Source organism: Piliocolobus tephrosceles, chromosome 10 (assembly GCF_002776525.5).
Source record: "Piliocolobus tephrosceles isolate RC106 chromosome 10, ASM277652v3, whole genome shotgun sequence".
NCBI classification, from domain to species: domain Eukaryota; kingdom Metazoa; phylum Chordata; class Mammalia; order Primates; family Cercopithecidae; genus Piliocolobus; species Piliocolobus tephrosceles.
In genome coordinates, this window is record NC_045443.1 from 6563877 (window position 1) to 6577751 (window position 13875).

The 13875-nt window shown below is 51.4% G+C and overlaps 1 protein-coding gene across 1 annotated transcript in view; it reads left to right on the forward strand.

The window, feature by feature from the left end:
* The window catches only part of CD9 (CD9 molecule), a 39309-nt gene that overhangs the window by 10912 nt on the left and 14522 nt on the right, over positions 1–13875 (forward strand). The gene's annotated exons all lie outside the window — the stretch shown is intronic.

Below are 13875 nucleotides of genomic sequence, written 5' to 3' on the forward strand. Positions count from 1 at the left end.
TTAGATGACCTCATATGAAGAAGGAGCTCCTGGCACAGGGGTAGGGCAGGTGATAAGTTAGACAGGAGTTTGGGGATCTTGGCCCCCCTTGCTGGCTTGGGGCTTGGAAGATCCCATGTTGGACAAGGAGGGCCGTTCCACCAAGCGGGGCTGAAAGTGCTTTTAACCCACCCTGCCACTCCAGGCACCACATGGCATTGCTTGAAAACTGTCAAGGAAGGAGCATCTCCCACCACTCAGGGCCACGCACACACGTGGTGGCCAGCTCTGCAGATGGAATGAGAGCAAGCTGCTGCAAGTGGCTAGAGTGTGTCAGCAAGTGTATGTGCAGTCATCCCCAGACAGCTCGGCGAGGCATACACAATGGAAAACAAATGTGTGGTATTCTGGAATGTAAAGCAAAACATCCAAAACAATCCCCCACATCAGATGATTTTGGTTAAGATCAGAATGCCTGCTTTCAGCGGAAAAGGGATTTATGGGCTGGCCAGCGTATGCTACGCGTCTGGCAAGCAGGCAGTGGAAACTTGAAATGGGATTTCTTGTTTAGAAAGAGGTTACCTTGGGCCAGGACCTCCCTTCCAATGAGCCCCAGCATCCTAACGCCAGCACACTTCGCTGAAGCTTTTCTCCTCTCCAGGGCAGAGGAAGGGCTCCAGGTTTCTAAATGATGCTGACTTTGTCCTTGAAAGGAGGGAAGATTTCTCAACTCTTGAACTTGTTCAGACCAGGTAGCTGCCTAATTTCCAGAAAGGTATGCTGAGAAAAAGCTTGTGGAGTTCCTCATCCTCTGCCACACCCTGGAGAGGGGACCAAGCTGTCTCCCTCTATCAGGGAGGAGACAGACCAGCAGGTAACTGATGTCTGCATGGCATGTGCTGTGCACGGGACAGAGCGAGAGTGCTGACAGCTGGGTCACTCATGCCTACTCTGTGACCATGGGCAAGTCGCTTTACCTCTCGGAGCCTGTTTCTTCATCTCTCACAGGGATGATACTAACTAGCTTTCAGGCTCTAAAGCAGCCGACTAAGAATCAGAAGGAGCAACAGGGCCTTATAGTGTAATTCTAGCCACCTCCCTGGGGAAACTTTCATGCATTGCATTACTGTTGCTCCCATAGGGAATGTTCTCCTGTAAAGTAATGCCCCGGACCAGCGTGAGGCCAGGCTCGAACATTTACACACAACTGAGCCAGGCATAGCAAGGTCGTGGCACCCCCAGGCTGTAACTGTCTAGGGCCACCTTCCCCCTTCCACCCAGGAGCCCCCCAGCTGCACCAGCACCCCTGGAAAGGGAGGCCACAGAGTCAGTAGGCAGACTAAGCATGTGCTTAGGACACCAACCATGCAGGTAGCTCAAGGAATCCAGGGAAATAGGCACTTTTTTGAGCTTTATCTTACAAGTTCAACTTTTTTTATTTTGAATTGTGTGGGTTGTGAGGTAGGGACTGTAATCTTCCAAGTGTCCAGAGCACTAAATGGCCACAGAAGGCAGAAGTTGGCCTCCCCAGGGACCTGGCTTGTCATGAAATGTTGGGTTTAAGTGTATGGGTGGACCCCTCTCCCCAGCCTGCCCTTGTGGTGTAAAAGAGCAACATATAATAGCAGGGGCCATTTATGACCCAGGGACATTGCTGGGGTTGCGGGGAGTGGGCCAGGAGCAGGCAGGGAGTTGTCGTGATAGAAATGCCGATTCCCTTGGGGATATAGCAAATTAGTGACTCTCCTTAAGCCTCACTTTCCTTATCTGTGTAATGAAGGTAATAATACAACCAGTGTCTTATGATTGTTACTGGGACTAATGGGATATGTAATGTAAAACTATTATGTGGGCCTGGCTCACAGGCAGAGCTCCTGTGTTAGCTTCTGCTGCTGTTGCTGTAGTTGCTGTTACTGGTACCCCTCCTTAACATTTTTCACAGTTTGAGGTTGTCTAAATGTTCACATTCATCCATATTTTCTCACTTCAGTTCATGAAACCACATCACACAAGATGACTCAAAGCTGAAATCTACCTCCCGTCTTTCTCCCTCTCAAACACGAATTGGAGGACGTATCTTTCCATCTGTCTATAAAACACTCATTTCTGAGACATCCCCAGTTTGGGGAAGATGGAGAAAGAGGAGAATCCGTTTTGCACTTTGCTGGAAACGCCTGTAAGAATGCCCCATTGGCAGAGACTCGCTTTGTGGAGCTCAACTTGGAAATTAATTTACAATGGAAATTGAAGGAAAATCTACTTCATATCCACACCAAGAAGGGTGGCCTCAAGGCTTCTCCTTCAGTTCACTCCTTGTGCCTCCCAAAACGAAGTTGATTCTTCATACGTAGAATTTTCTGGACACCTAGAACACCCACACCCAGAAACCAGGTCCCAGAGAGGTGGAGAGCCACAGTCACCATTGCTTGTGTAGACACCGGGGGTAGGAAGTGGAAGGAAGGTAGCACCTGAGGGTGCAGCTTCCCAGGGACCACCACCTCTCCCAGCCTCAGTGGAGGGAGACAAGAACAAACCCAAGGGAGAAGCTACTGGTCGGCATCTTCTCTCTCTCCCTCTTGGCCCTCACCTAGGCCAGGGTCAACAACCTGAATCGAAAGTGTCTGTTGTCAGGCTGCAGCAGGCAGGGAAGCCCTGTCACCAGGTTAAGGTTTAAGTCAGAGCATTTTGCCAAATTCAGTATGTCCAAGCCTCCCACTTGTCCCCCAAGAAAATTTCTCAGGGATTGGCATCTTTCCCCGTCACCCCCCAGCCAGTGAGGAAGCACCGCTCATTGAGAAGAGCATAGCTTTGAGTTGTGTATATGGAGCTGGTTCCATTTGAGCTCTGCCTCTTCTTGACTGTGTCTTTTTGAGTGAGTTGCTTAAAATCTCTGAGCCTGATTCATCCATAAAATGAGGGTGATGAGAGGATTCAGTGAGAGACTGTACATAAACCACCTCCTGTAATGTGGCGGGGGCGTGGGTCCTTGTACATAGTAACGCCTACTGTGAAATTGCTACTATGGTGTTCTTTATTTTCCCTAAGCTAGATAACCTACAATTTGACCATCAGCCTCTTTTTTTTTTTTTTTGAGATGGGGGTCTCACTTTGTCTCCCAGGCTGGAGTGCAGTGGTGCCATCTCAGCTCTCTGTAGCCTCGACCTCCTGGATTTAAGCCATCCTCCTGCCTCAGCGCCCCCCCCGCCCCAAGTAGCTGGAACTACAGGCGTGTGCCACCATGCCCAGTTAATTTTTTGTATTTTTTAGTAGAAATGGGATTTGACTGTATTGCCCAGGCTGGTCTCCAACTCCTGAGCTCAAGCAATCCACCCCCCTCAGCCTCCCAAAGTGCTGGGATTACAGACCTGACCATCAGCCTCTGAGTGTATTCTATGGAAAACAAATGTTTTTCTAGAGTTCAGGAAGGTTTGAGGAGAAGTCCAGTGTCGTGCATAACAGTGGGCTGGCCTAGGGAGCACAGCCGGCTGCAGAATTCGGCGGGGAGGATCTTACCAGGAGTGCCCGGCTGCAGGCTGTGGGAGCCTCTCACGGGCCCACTGAGTCATCAGGGCCAGCCTGTTACCGAAGGAGAGTTCACACAGGCAGGGCCTGGGTGAACTGGGAGCCAAATGCAGGTTCCAACTTGAGCCCTTTACCATGACTTCCTGGCTCAGTAGTTTCAGTACAGAGTTGTCCAGCCACTCTCTCTCCTTTCTTCACTCTTCCTGCCTTCCCACCTCTCTGTATCCTCACCCTTAGTGGTCACCACGCCGCAGTTCCAAGGTGACCCCAGGTGCGCTCCCCGTGGCTTCACAGTGCTGGTTAGAGCACTTGAGCTCCCACTCTCCAGATCGGAGTGTAAGGCAGCAGGGTCCCGTCCTGCTCCCGCGTCGGGCTGGGCGGTGAGCTCTCCCTTACACCTGCGAAGCACCTCCAGCTCCTCAGAGGAAGCTCACACCTCCCATCCATGCCTCAGGCTTTTGAGCACTGGCATTTAGAAAGCTATTATCTGGGTTCAGAACCCCCCGAGAGAGCTTTTCTCTCTCCTTCCTGATTGTTGGTGTGTAAACGAAGGCCTAGAGTAGTGGTTCCTAAACTTGAGGGTGATGAGAGTCACCTGGGGAGGTGTTGGAAGACAGTGCCGGCCCAGTCCCACCCGTTACACTGAGTGGGTCTAGGAGGGAACTGTGAATTTGCCTGTCCGGGTTCCTGGGTCATCCTGCTGCTGGTCTGGGGTCACTTTGAGAGCTGCTGGACTGGCAGAGAGAAGAGTCTCCTGGGTTGCCTTTGAGGATAAGAATGTCTGAAGATTCGAGCACTGCCTTGAGACAGGAGCTCGGTAGAAGTCCCAAGAACAGAGTTGTCTAGAGAGGAGAGATGGCCCCCCAGGATGCGCCTGACCAACCAGTCATACATACAAAAGGGAACTCAGGTTCTCTAGGGCTGTGATCTCTGAGGCTTTTCGACTTGGCTGTAGTAAAACTAAAGTGACTAATATGCCCTGTTGTCATGTAGAAATTCCACCATGAACTATCACAGTAGTTCACTTGTGATGCTTAAGGAGAGCAAGTCGTAGCGGTTTTTTCTGCTGATTACAGCGGAGTTCAGTTTTCTTGTTGCTGGTGTTTGCTGTGCGGTGGGGCTGGATAAGGGAGCACCCCAAGACCTCTAGTCCTGCCCGAGCGGCTTTGCCGTTCCAAAGACAACAGCCCCAGCCTTCATTTGGAGGTGGGGGAGGAGGACACAGGTTGGAGGAGGTTGTGGGCATCGGGATCCTGTTTGTTCTTGCTGGCACCGCCTGGCCCGGCTTCCTGAGGAGTGAATCAGCCCATCCAAGGCTTGGCATGCAATAGTGAGCCAAGGTTGCCATGGAGATGGGCGAGGCCCAGAGCCCACAGGTCTGGGTGGCCTGACTTGTTTTTAAATGTTGAAGTCTGTGCGAACACAGAGGGCTATCTCCACTTCTGTGGCTTTCTTAAAGCGTGCCTGGTATTTTGGGGTCTGGAAAACTGCTACTGGGGGAAGCTTGCATCCCCAATATTTGGTGTGTTACTTACTTCCTGGGTGCCATGGACAACTATGACTAATGGTCTCCCAAGTTTAGTAGATTACAAAAACGAAAACCAGGGCTGACAAGCATCTTACTGAAGGAGGGTAATAAAGAGGCCGAGGTTCTCTTTCCTGCCCAGCCCAGGAAAATCCCCTCCCTCTCTGTTATCTGCTGCTGTAATAACTCCTTTCAGCAGGACTAATTTGTCCACGGAAGCAGTTTGTGATCCGAGGAAGGGCAGAAGCCTAAAATCTGAGCCAACAGTTTCCCTTAAGCCTTCCTTCCCCACTTTTCTTTGGCCATTCCCATCCAGTCTTAGTGGAGCTCTGGATGGCAGTTTGCGGGTGTGAAGCGGATAAATTTATCCATTTTCCTCCACTACCCAGCGCTCACACAGACTCCCACAGAAACCAGAAAACAGAACCCCAGTGTCCTAAATTCCCCCGCTGCCACCCAGCCGCCTTCTCCGATCACAGGAGGACACAACAGCCGTCCACAGAAGGCCCATGAATTGCCCCACTGTCACCTCACGTCTTTCTCAAGGTTTATTATTATTGTCATTTTTTTTCCCTATGGAATCCAGCTGGCTGTAACACTTCACAGTTTTCAGAATGTTTTACATGCATCACTTTATTTAATCCTCGCCCTCAACCTGTGTTGAAGGCAGGACAGGTATCATAGTGTATTTTTTCGCAAATGAGGACTGTAACGTTCAGAGAAGCTGAGGAAAGTGTGTAGTGTCAGAGCGCTCCTAGGTAGCAGTGCCAGCATCAGAGCCCAAGTTTATATCCGTCACCGTCCAGTCATTCTCAACAGAGGTGTGCAGTAGAATCCCGGGGAGCACAAAGAGTCCCCTGGGATTGCTGAGGCAGGTGCACGTTTAGAAATCCCCCAGCTAGGCCAGGCGCCGTGGCTCACACTTGTAATCACAGTGCTCGGGAGGCCAAGGTGGGTGGATTGCCTGAGCTCAGGAGTTCGAGACCAGCCTGAGCAACATGGTGAAACCCTGTCTCTACAAAAAAAATATGAAAAAAAAAAAAAATTAGCCATGTATGGTGGCTTCCACCTGTGTTCCCAGCTACTTGAGAGACTGAAGTAGGAGGATCGCTTGAGTCCGGGAAGCAGAGGTTGCAGTGAGCCGAGACTGTGCCACTGTACTCCAGCCTGGGCGACAGATTGAGACCTGTCTCAAAAAAAGTATTTCCCACCGGGCACGGTGGCTCAAGCCTGTAATCCCAGCACTTTGGGAGGCCGCGACGGGTGGATCGCGAGGTCAGGAGATCGAGACCATCCTGGATAACATGGTGAAACCCTGTCTCTACTAAAAAAAATACAAAAAACTAGCCGGGTGAGGTGGCGGGCACCTGTAGTCCCAGCTACTCGGGAGGCTGAGGCAGGAGAGTGGCGGGAACCCGGGAGGCGGAGCTTGCAGTGAGCTGAGATCCGGCCACTGCACTCCAGCCTGGGCGACAGAGCAAGACTCCATCTCAAAAAAAAAAAAAAAAAGAATTTCCCCAGATGATTCTGATGCCCACCCCATATAGAACCAGGCCCTAGGTGGTACAGCTGTGCAGGTAACAGCTCACTATTCTTTCTATTAAGCCACCTGTCCCTTGCTGAAAATTGTATATCATTTTTACCATGGGCTCAGCAGAGTGACCAAGTAGCCATTGCTTTTCCAGGAGGACAATGGGAAGTTGGGAAGAAAGTTATCCCTCCTTCCTGGACTCCATCCACTCACCACTGCCCACCTCCAACCCCTCCCAAAGTGGCAGATGTGGCCACCTCAAGGCTAAGGCAGTCCTCGGCAAGAAACCACCATGAACAATGATCTTCTCCCCACTTTCTGGGCTTTCCAAGACAGCTGAATAGAGGAAGCGTAACAAATATTTTGTCCTTTTTAAAAAATGGGCTGTGTACAGTGGCTCATGCTTGTAATCCCAGCACTTTGAGAGGCCAAGGTGGGTGGATCTGCTGAGCCCAGGAGTTCGAGACCAGCCTGGACAACATGGGGAAACTTCATCTCTACAAATAATTTTAAAAATTAGGCGGGCATGGTGGTGCACACCTGTAGTCCCAGCATCTCAGGAGGCTGAGGTGGGAGGATCACCTGAGCCTAGAGAGGTCGAGGCTGCAGTGAGCCATGGTCACACCACTGCACTCCAGCCTGGATGACAGAGTGAGACCCTGTCTCAAAAAAAAAAAAAGCGTATGGCCAGTCAGTCATATTACAGAAGAGGAGACCTGGAGGAAAAGGGGGCCCATGCCAACAGCACCCAGTTTGTTTGTCTACAAAGAATTTTTCTTTCAAGTAGGATTTGTCCCATAGGCAAACTTGGCTTCTCCCACCTGGGGAAGTGGTATGCAGTATGCCCTCCCCTCACTGAAACCACCTTCATTCAACCCAGTGCTCTTTTCCTCTTCCTCTGGGTTACCTTCTCCTTTTCAGCACACTTACTTCAATAATTTCCTTCAGGAAGCCAGGCTGTACATACGAACCTCCCCGGGTTCTAACTGGAACTGGTTTTGCACACTTGGCATAGGGTCCCTAGAGCAGCCAGGTGCCCCTAAGCTCCATTACACTTCGATGTTTTGTGTTTAATCCTCCTTTGAAATTGGAAATGTTTCCTTTGACTCCAGGTGTGTGTTTCGGTGTAAGATTTCTGAACCTGTCCCTGCAGCAAGATTTTGCAGTGTGAGTCACTGAAATTCTCATCTTTGCGTGGGAGCCTTGGGTGAATTGTGCTTTCAGTGGTGAGTGGGTGTGGCAAGGGATGACCAGGACAGTGTTTGACTGGACTCCTTTGAGGGATAGGGGTGCTGGCAGAGTTGCAGATAAAGACTGAGGACAGCAATGCATGGGTTGTTTGTTGTTGTTGTTTTTGGAGACAGAGTCTCGCTCTGTCACCCAGCCCGGAGTACAGTGGCTCGATCTCGGCTCACTGCAACCTCTGGCTCCCGGGTTCAAGTGATTCTCCTGCCTCAGCTTCCCAAGTAGCTGGAATTACAGGCACACGCTGTCACACCCAGCTAATTTTTGTATTTTTAGTAGAGACGGGGTTTCATCATGTTGGCCAGGCTGGTCTCGAACTCCTGACCTCAAGCAATCCGCCCGCCTTGGCCTCCCAAAGTGCTGGGATTACAGGCATGAGCCACCGCACCCAGCCTGCATGGGCTTTTTATAAACTTGCTTTTCAAAAGTCTGTATAAGGATTTGCCCATAAGTCACACTGGGACATGTTTCACCAACAGAAAAAGAAATCATTGTCATTCCCCAAATATTCCCCAACCAACCTTCATGGGTCTTCCTTAGTATCTTCTCTGGGTAAATAATTGTTCTTTGTGGTTTCTTTTATTTTTATTTTATTTTATTTTATTTTATTTTTGAGACAGAGTCTCTCTCTGTCATCTAGGCTGGAGTACAGTGGCGTGATCTCGGCTCATTGCAAGCTCTGCCTCCCGGGTTCACGCCATTCTCCTGCCTCAGTCTCCCAAGTAGCTGGGACTACAGGCAACCGCCACCACGCCCGGCTTATTTTTTGTATTTTTATTAGAGACGGGGTTTCACCGTGTTAGCCAAGATGGTCTCGATCTCCTGACCTCAGGCGATCCACCCACCTCGGCCTCCCAAAGTGTTGGGATTACAGGCGTGAGCCACCGTGCCCGGCCTCTTTGTGGTGTCTGACTCTTATGAGACGTTAGAAGATGGATCTGGATAAAAGGCCTGGTGGGAAAGGAATCTGGTCCAAATGAAGAGGATGCAGGAGAGGAGATCTGGGTGGGTTTCAGATAATTTTTCACTGAAGTAGTCATTCATTCATGGAGTAATTATTTACTAATGACCATCTGTCCAAAGCATGTATGGGGCAGAGGAGATAAAAGAATGACTCAGAGGTCCCCCGGACCTCAGGGAGCTTGTGCTCTGCTGAGACAGGAGGCAAGCCCCAGATAGAGGAAGGGCAGAGAGTGCGAAGCGCGGATGCTGGAGAGGACAGGACAGGACGGAGGCGACACTGGCCTGCTCACGTGCTTGGCTTGCTCGGGGATTGCATTTGCCGTTTGCTTGGAGGAATGGGGGAAAATGGGTGGGGAAGCAGCGGGCTTGGCTTAGGTGACCGTGACAGCATTCCAGGAGGAGGGACTTGTACTAGCAGAGGCACAATGCATGAGGCTTAACTCAGGAAACTTGGAGAGGTTCGTCTAAGGAGCAGACAAGGAGAAGGCAGGGTTCAGTGGTGTCAGCTGCTGCGGGATCCCAAAACATGAGGATTCAGCAAAAGTCTTAAGACTTGCGGCCCCTTTCAGGTTGGGAGAAAGGCGGTGACGAGCCAGTGAGAACTTGGAGGTAGTTAAGCCGCTCCCTCAGGGGTGAAAGGAAAGCAGAGAGCACCCTGAAGGAGCTGCGAGGTTGAAGAAAAAGAGGGTTCTATTTTTGGTTTTGTTCTGTTTGGATTTTTAGGTTAGGGAGACCTGCCTGTGTCTTCGCAAAGCTCAAAAAAGTGGCAGAGGCAGACCTGCACCGTCAGGAAAGTGGTTAATTAATGGAGCAGGTTCTTGAAGGAGACAGGAAGCTTTGAAAGAGAGAGGCCTCTGCTTCTTTATTGTTTTATACACTTTGCTCTGGAATAATTTTAGATGTACAGAGAAGTGGCAGAGAGAGTGTAGCCAATTCGCTCACCCTCCTCCCCAGTTTCCCCCATTGTACTGTCTCATATTACCATGTTTCATTTGTCACAACTAGGAAACCCCTGTTAGTGCATTCTGTTAACTGAGCTCCACACTTACTCGGATTTCACTAGTTTTTCATGTAACGTCCTGTTTCTATTCCAGGGTCCTATCCAGGACACCACAGGGCAGTTGTCCTGCCTCCTCAGTCTTCTCTGGGCTGTGACAGTTTCTGTCTTTCCTTGTTTTCCATGACCTTGACGGTTTGGAGAAGGACTGGGCAAGTATTTTGTAGGCTGTGCTCAGTTGAGGTTTGGCTCATGTTTTTCTCCGGGCCTAGCACCAGTGAAGAAATGAAGAAATTTCCAGTAAAACAATGGGAAAAAGTGACCCTTTTCCTCTCGGCCCTCTCAAAGGGATGGAACCATTTTTTGGCCAGATAGCAAAGGAGCTTTTCCCAGCAAAACCAGAATGTTTCCATTTGGCTTTTCTTGGAAACAAAAGAGGAAACCATGGGCAGGGCCGCGGGCTGGGGGTGGAAGCTCTGGGCTCTCTCCTGCATCCCCGCCCGACCAGCTGGGGATACTGCAGGTTGCCATCCTCCCTCCACAGCCCTGGGAACAGGGCCCAGTCTCTCTGAGCATCCGCGTCAAACCTGCTCCGCTCCCGCGACGGTGGGCTGGGGTGGGGCAGCCATCCAGGAGATTGCGTGGTCAGCATGCCGCCATATGTCTGCTAATTAACCTGGAAGCCATCGACCCCTTGGCCTCCCGGACCCCTATATTCTCATTTATGGAGTCCCTGAATAATTGACTTGGCGCCGTCTTTTAAGGGTTAAAGCAGTCTTTGTTTCTTGCCGCTGGCCCCTCCCATTTAGTTTCTCCTGTTAAAGTAGCTGAAGCTAGGTGCAGTGGCTAACACCTGCAATCCCAGTGCTTTGGGAGGCTGAGGCAGGAGGATTGCTTGAGGCCAGGAATTTGAGACCAGCCTGAGAAACATAGCGAGACCCCTGGCTCTACCAAAAAAAAATAGGTTTAAAATATTAGCCAGGATTAAGGGCATGCACCCGTAATCCCAGCTACTCAGGAGGCTGAGGTGGGAGGATGGCTTGAGCCCAGGAGTCCAAGGCTACAGTGAGCTATGATTGCACCACTGCACTCCAGCCTAGGTGACAGAGCAAGACCCTGTCTCAAAAACTAAAGCAGCTGGGGTGAAAGCCAGATGGGGGGAGGGGAGCCCCTCTATGCCACACCAGAAAGTGAGTTCTCCTGGAAAGTACTTTAGAGCGCCTTAGCGCTGCCTGACAACCGTGAAAGCCGTTATTGGGTGGCACTGATTATACAAGTTTTGTGACCCTGCGACCCCAAGCCATTGTGACTCAGCCAACTGGAGCAATTTCTCCAACAGCGTTACAGAAAATGGGGCAGCTAATGGTTCACATAGCATCCCCTCCGGCCAGTTAACTCAGTCATTCTATCTAAAAAGGCAGCAGGGTTCACTCCTGATTTTTGTGAGCCAAGTGCTCCCAGTCATGCCCCTGGCCCTCCCTTTTCTCTGGGTTACTTGAACCTTTCTCCTCTCTTATTGTGAGTTGTTAAGCCTATGAGACCGAGACCTATGACAGCTTTTCCCATTTTTCCAGAGCCAGCTGCTCTTCCTTCCTGGTTGTAGTGAAATGTTGTAGCTTTGACAACCAAGCAGCGTGATGTAAGGTTTAAGGTGGGGTCCGAATGCAGGGGACTCCCGACTCCCGGCTTGGCCTGGCCCTTGGCCAACATAAGACCTGAGAGCTTCCTTTTCCCTCCTGGTTCCAGTTCTCCAGCCCAGCATCCTTCTTACCACCTGTGCACAGAGACCAGATCAATGACTCAACGTAACGTATTGACTCAGGGTCCTTGACATGGGGGCTTTCTATAAGATGGAAGGGGCCTTATCCCTGGAGCTTCCACTGGGGTACCCTGTCATCATCCGAGCATGGAACATTCCCAGAGAGACGCAGCTCCTGCCCGTGAGCGGCTGCTGTGCAGAGCGTAGCTTTACCTCATCTTACAGCTTAGTTCCTTGGCAGGCCTGGGATTGTTTTCATTCTTTTCTGCAACTCACTTAGGAGTTTTCCCAGCAGATAAGGGGTGGGGTCATAACTTCACTCATCAGGGAAGGTAAGATGACTTGGAGATAATTGCTTGATAAGCACAAGTCTAGAGCAAAAAGGACAGTAATGAGCACTGTCTTACCATCTCCCTGTGCCGCAAGAGCATCACAAGACGAGGGCGAGAGGGGAGGACCAGGATGAGAAACAGGTTGTGGCTAAACGTGGACCAAAATTGAGCTCCGTGGACCAAAATTGAGCTCCGTGGACCAAAATTGAGCTCCGGCCTACAGTTTTCAGGTTAACACTTTCATGTCCAGAAAGTGGCCAGCAGCCTCAGTCTTCCATTCCCAGGGGTCTGACTGGGCCTCCGTGGGGTTGGGGTGGAAGGAGGGAAGGTATCACCTTTGTACTTTTAACGCTCAGGGACTCGGGGACCCAGGCCAGGACTTGCTACCTACAGAGTCAAGACCCACCCAGTGTATGTTTGTGTAGTCCCTTGTGTACGAAGATTCAAGCCACATAACTCTTCTAGCCCAGAATGCTCCCAGCAGGGCCCGCCTCCCCGCCTAAGCTGACTGCAGTGCTCCCGGCGGTCGGGGAGCCCACAGTCTGAATGCGAGTACCCTGTTTGGTCCAGGACGGTGGAGACTCACGCTTCTCCCCAACCAAGCAGTGATCTGCTTGCTGCCTCTGGATTAGGCCAGGAGACCCTCCCTCACTGGCCTGTCTTCTATTAAGAAGGAAAACCGGACCCGTGTTTGAATGCAGAGCTCTCAAGTTCATTTTAACACTAAAGTTCCTGTGCCTGTATGCGTTTTTATCCTCTGCCTTGTCCAGCCGCGGGGCATGTGGTGTTGTACAGTCCTTACCAGTGTTGGGAGCTGCCTGCCCTAAGGTGGGGCTGAGAGGCTGAGAAGATGCCGAGCCACAGTCCACAGGCTGGGGAGTGCAGGGCTGGTGGGGCTTCGCGCTGGTAAAGTGAGGTTGTTCTCCCAGAGCCCATTTGGTACCTTCCTCTTCAGATGCACTTCTGATATTAACTCCTTTATTCTTTTTTTTTTTTTTCTTTTTTTTTGAGGCGGAGTCTTGCTCTGTCGCCCCGGACTGGAGTGCAGTGGCTGGATCTCAGCTCACTGCAAGCTCCGCCTCCCGGGTTTACGCCATTCTCCTGCCTCAGCCTCCCAAGTAGCTGGGACTACAGGTGCCCACCACCTCGCCCGGCTAGTTTTTGTATTTTTAGTAGAGACGGGGTTTCACCGTGTTAGCCAGGATGGTCTCGATCTCCTGACCTCGTGATCCGCCCGTCTCGGCCTCCCAAAGTGCTGGGATTACAGGCTTGAGCCACCGCGCCCGGCCAACTCCTTTATTCTTTAGCCATACCTAAAAGGCAGGGAAGGGCCGCATCTTACAATCCCTGCTTTACAGATGGGAACACTGAAGCAATAGAATATGAAGCCAGACTCTGCAGCCCCTCGTGGCGGAAGCAGACCTGTCTGGCAGGAGCAAATCTGCTTATGTTCCTGGGGTGTAGGTGAGGTTGTGACTGCTGCAGGCGGAGGTCTGGGTGGCCCTTCCCAGTATTTCCACCTCCTCTGTCCACCCAACATGCCCGCACTCACTGCCATATCGTGAGGGAAAGGAGAGGAGAAAAGAGGGAGGGAAAGAGAGGCCTGTCCACACCATGGGCTATCACCAGCTCCTATAGCTGAGAACCAAGGTCCCTGATGAGTGGGCTCTGGCATAAGAGTGCCTCTGTTGAGGAGAGTGGGCCAGCAAAACCTGAGCCCACCCACTCCTGCTTCCAGCCGGCTACCACACTGGAGGCCTGTGAGTCACTCCCCCGGCAAGCCCTGGTACGGGCGACGACGAGGGAGCTCAGCTGGCGCTGAGTGGACTTGGCAGGAGGCCTCCTGCCCAGCATCTAGTTCAGCAGTGCCAGCGAGGGGAGGCCCTGACATGTCATTTACTGAGCAGCAGGTCTCCAGGGACGTTGCAGCTGCCCTCCCTGGTGCATGTGTGTCTGTAACTGCGTAACCATCACCCAAGTCAACCGTTAGAATGCGACACCCCCAGCCACGTGGCACCTCCC